The following is a 5,427-nucleotide window of genomic DNA, read 5'->3' as shown; positions in this document are numbered from 1 at the left end:
TACTGTTCTTCCGTGGTGAGGCTTGGCCTTCTTGTTGATATTCCTGGTGGTACTTTGGTTGTCTTTTATTTTATGAAACTCTTATATCTAATAGAAAAAATATAATTTCTTATATTAAAATTTAGAAAAATATAAATCTGCTACTAGATACGCTACTGGATCTACTGTATAGGTGTCATCAAAACTTGAAAGCTATATATGTATATATTAATTAATTGAAGTAGATATACAAGATATAGATGACTAACATTTAAGCATTACTTATCTTAAACGTATTCTCCCCTTTATTCTAAATACATTATTCTAGCTTTTGTCATTGGTTTATCATAACTACATTAATCTAAGGTACAATTGTCATTGTTGTAGCTGCTTGTGCCACTTTGATGTGCTGGCCTAAGCTGAGCACTTGGAATCTGCAGAGCTTGTGGTTCCATCTTTCCTTCCAGCATCTGCACCACTTGCCTCATGCTTGGCCTCACTTCCTCGTCCTCCTGAATACATAACAATGCTACAATGCACACTCTTCTTACCTCTTCCAAGTTTTCCACGTCTCCAACACCTTTCTCTACAATATTTATCATGTTCCCTTGGTAAATTTGAGTTCTAGCCCATGGAGGAAAATAAAAAAAACTTGAATCTTGCACATTCAAGTCTAGATTTCTTCGCCAAGAAATGATTTCCAAAAGAGTCATACCAAAACTGTAGACGTGAACCTTAGGAGTGATGGGAAGACCAAAAATCCACTTTGGAGCAAGGTATCCTCTTGTTCCTCTGGTAGTCGTCAGCACACGACTAAAATCTCTACCTATCAGCTTCGCCAACCCAAAGCCAGCCAATTTTGGTGACATATTACCATCCAGCAATACGTTTTCTGGCTTCACATCACAGTGAACGATGCAATCTCTGCATTCCTCATGGAGATAGAGTAACCCTCTTGTAGTGCCTAGTGTAATCTCTAATCGGGTCTTCCAATTGAGTACTTCTCGTTTATTTTTTGATTTATCGGTGAACAAGAAAGAATTGAGAGAGCCGTTGGGCAAGTAATCATAAACCAGTAACCCTTTCATTCCTTCAACACAAAACCCTCGAAGCCTAACCAAATTTACATGCTGTATGTTTCCCAGGGAACTAATTTCTGCTCAGAATTGCTTCTCACCTTGTCTCGAACCTTTTTTTTTTTACTGCCATAGTTGTATCGTCTGGTAGATAGCCTTTGAACACCGACCCAAATCCTCCACTCCCCAACGTACACCTAAAATTCCTTGGTGCAGTTTTCAACTCCTTGTAAGTAAACATTCTTAGAAAAGGGTCTGAGGAATCTGCGTGCCTGGCCATTGATTGTAGCCTTATATGCCTCCGTCATATTAAAATTACAGAGATGACCAGAGCAATGCTGAGTGCACCAACGATACCAAGTGCAACGCCCACAATACATGTGCTTTTGCGTTTGTATGAAAGTGGGGAGGCAGCTACTCGAACAAAGATGATTGAATTGCTTGTCGATGAAGTAGTGTTGCGCAGGTTGAGCAAATCTGCAAACCAGAATTGGCAGGGCCCTGAAGGCGGATTGAAAGAAAATGCGGTGCACGAGCAGTTGCATTGGTAGGCTTCCTGGCAATCCTTCTTTGTCGATATTTGTGGGTGTGTCGAGGTTGTGAAATCATGAGGGAAAGTGAGACCAAGGTCAGTGAATCGCATCTCAAGGGAGTCTTTCGAACATAGCCAGTTGATGCCCAGTCTTCCAAGAGCCATGCTCGATTGTCTCTTGGTCTAAAGCCTTCCGCGCAGCTGCAGAGATCAAGATTACTTGAGTCACAAATTTTGCAGGGACCGCACGCCCCATATACGGTGCATCCATCACCTGGGGTGGACCAGATCGTGCTCCAGTTATTGCCATCGAATGTATGCATTTGCACTTGTCCGAATTGAGACAAAACAAAACGTACGAGTGCATTGAAGGGAGGCACCAGCCCATAAATTTGAAACAAACCAGAGCTATTCTTTTCAATTGTAATCCTCAGGTATTGATGGACAACCATTTCTAGAACTCCACTGAAGATTTTGCCATCGCAAATTCTCGTCCCCCAATACTGTATAGAGTTGTTCCGTCGGAGCACAGATTGTTCGGCCCTAGATGGATCCATGCCAAAGGAAAAATAGCCCAGGAGCAAGATCCATTGAGGTTTTCCATGAAAATAGCTTTTCATGATGTCCACCGAACACCATCCCTGGCAACCAGGTATTTGCAGGATTTTCGAAACTCTGCCAAAGAGCTTCAGATTTGTTGTCATCACTCAGCATTAAGAAATTACCAGAATCCAATAACACGGCCCTGGATGCCTTGTTTGTTGTGTTGACTAACCAAATAGATTTGCCTTCTGCATCAAACAGAACCAAATTACCATCTTTTGACAGCATCAAAATGCCAGATCTATTTCTGGCAGGAGTCTCCTTGTTGGCCACGAAAACATAAGTCTTCTATGGAATTTGGGTGTACCAGATGCCAATATACCAGTTTCTTGCATTGGGGCTGAAGAATCCCAACTCAAATGTACCATTCTTTGAAATTATTGTCTGATTTCCAGCAAGCGAGGCACCCAAAGAAATAGAATCTCGAGCCTCGACTGCAGCACCATCACTCTTGGATTGAGAAAACTCAATAACTACAGCAAAAATAAGGCATAGGAATAATTTTCCCATTGCTAAAGTCCTTCTACCGCAAATACCTTTCCAAGAGAACTTCCGAGATAGAGACTCATCTGGATTTACAGTTTCAATTCGAGGGCAATAAACGGTTTAGCTATATTTAACACACAACAAAATTGAGCATCAAAAAGCCACATCTTGCGAGTCTTGCCTTGCATTTTGAAGGGTTCAGAGACGCAGTCCATGGCAGACAAGTTAAGTTTGACGCACTTAGAAACCAATGGCGCGATGAAAAGTTTTACAACGTTAAGTAATATTTTAGAATTTAGAATTTTCTACGTATATCATGATGTTCATTTTGTTTTTACATAATTTGAGGATTAGATTCGTCCGCCTTATGTCATTATCTTTCAAATTTCTTTTCTATTTTTTTAAAAATTGTTCAAGGTTCAGCTTTCATTTAATTTTCTTGATTAAGAATTAAAGACTTAGGGGTGTTCATTTCAATAAATTTCTCATCCTTTTTATATGTGGAGGGGCTTCCAATCAATAAGACTTGATCTTTGTTAAACTTTTTGTAAGTCATTCAACTTCACCACTAGATGAAGTGTCATTTGACAAAATGTTTTAATTTTAAATATAAGTATGAAAATTGTAGGATGTCTTCTTACTGAAAGATCATGTCACATTTCAGTTTGAAATTCTATTACTTTTACACGTTTATAATTTGTATTGTATCCTAAATATCTATTTTAAAATTAAAACTTTAATATTAATTAACCGTAATTTTTTCAAGATCAATCGTTTATACATGCATAATAAAATTATATGAAAAAACATTATGTATTGTTGATTTCTTTAATCACAATAAACTTGAATTTTTAACTCTCTTTACATTGCATAAATATTAATTTCTTATTTAAATGTACTCTTTCTTTCTATTGGTTTCTTTAAACTTTCATATATAAATGAGACAAGATGTTCAAACAAAACAAGTTCAAAGAGAAAGTAAAAGTATTTTTCATTATCAGAAAACATGTTTTTAAGGGACCCAAATTCATTGAACAATTTTTTTTAGTAGAAATTATATATAGCAATGGAGTCCACAACCAAAATGTTGCCCAAAGATTATTACAAAAAAAAAAATAGAACACAAAAATAAAATAAAACATTCCACAAACCTGTAGTAGAAAGGAGACAGAAAACTAGACAAAAATAATTCAAAAAAATTTCCCAACAAAATTTAGCATCTAGATAAAGAATGCTAAATATTATTGGCTTAAATATCATCTTAAAATACTTAATTATTTAATATTAATAGGCATTTTGATACAATTTATTTTTTAAATATTCATTCTAATGTTGAAGTTGAGAAACAAGTCTAGCCCACTATTATGAACTACTCTACACCTAACTCACATTTAACCTTTAATAACACACCTTTAAATTATCAAAATATATTATTTCAAAATCTATTATATAAATTTGTGTCATTTTGATGTGTTGGTATGTCCATAAGTGTAAAACAATTAAATCTATTAAGTTTGATGTTATCTTTCTCTTTAAAACAATACTGAACACAACCACTAAATTCTCATTCTTACAAAAATCTAGCTTTATTGTTGATGTATGTGAATTCTTTACCCTAATAAATGTTTCAAAGGTTTTTGTGTGTACAATAAGAACCATATGTGGTTTATGGATCTCTGTACATAAACTATTACCCTTTTCATAACATAGGTATGATGCCAAGTGTGAGTGCATTGAAGGAAGGAACATATGTGTGAATACAATAAATAGAAAAGATTTTGCTTTCAATACTCAGAGTCAAGATCTCTTTGTTTGAATTTATAGAAATCCTATTTTTCCATCAAAGTTTAGGTTTTCCAATGGTGTACAAAATTGCTTTGCCTAAATGGATCTATGTGTACATAAAAGAGTATAAGAGAAAAATATAACAAGTTTTTTAAAGGAAAAATTAGGTTTTTCTTAATGGAGGTTTTTAGTACAAACCTAGATTAGAAAAGTTATATGATATAAGCCACAAGTCAAAGTTTGATTCTCTTTTTCTAAGAGGAAAGGGTTCATGGACTATTCATTATGCCAATTCATATAGGGAACAATCCTAATGTCACCCCTTATAGTTTCAATGCCTTGGAATAAAAAAGAATTAATTTCTAGTAGAATCATTAAAAAAGCATTCAACTTCACAATGTAAGAAAATGCTATTAAAAATTAATGTTTTTATGGTTACTTCAAAGATGAAAATAATAATTTTTTTCAAAAAGTTAGATAAATGTGATTGTGTGTTCTTAATAATTTAAATTTAATAGAGGTAATATGTCCTTTTATATGAGAGGATGGCAATTTATTTAAGTTTTTCTAGGTTTCTTGTTGATGGATTATAAAATGTGAAGCTTCCCCAATATCACAATAGATAAAGAATATGAGGTTAGTTACTAGGCTATTGTATTATCTTGAACTAGGTCAAGACCAACCAAGTAATCTATAAATCGGCACGAGAAGTTATAAAATAAGAATTAAGCCTAATTTAACTAGAGATACAAAAGTATATCTGTGTGATAAATTAATTCTATGGTGAATGCATGTGCTAAAATTAAAAAGAATCATATCCTAAGACTATCTACATAGAACCTTATACAAAGGCATAACCTAAGAGGGTTTAAAAAAAAAGGATATGTTTGTTTCCATTATATAATACCAACCTAATTAAGAGGGAGTGATTAGACACAAGTGTAGGAGTGTGAATAAGGTTTCTAC

General features: G+C 34.5%; 1 pseudogene; it reads right to left on the bottom strand.

Annotated features, from left to right (window-relative positions):
• Positions 1–335: 335 nt before the first annotated feature.
• LOC149566903 (G-type lectin S-receptor-like serine/threonine-protein kinase At2g19130 pseudogene) lies at positions 336–1,335 on the bottom strand (annotated as a pseudogene).
• Between the last annotated feature and the right edge of the window lie 4,092 nt (positions 1,336–5,427).

The sequence above is a fragment of the Cupressus sempervirens genome, chromosome 3 (genome assembly GCF_028749045.1).
Source record: "Cupressus sempervirens isolate cs-2001-9-10 chromosome 3, ASM2874904v1, whole genome shotgun sequence".
NCBI classification, from domain to species: Eukaryota; Viridiplantae; Streptophyta; class Pinopsida; order Cupressales; family Cupressaceae; genus Cupressus; species Cupressus sempervirens.
This window is presented reverse-complemented; position numbering and strand designations above follow the sequence as displayed.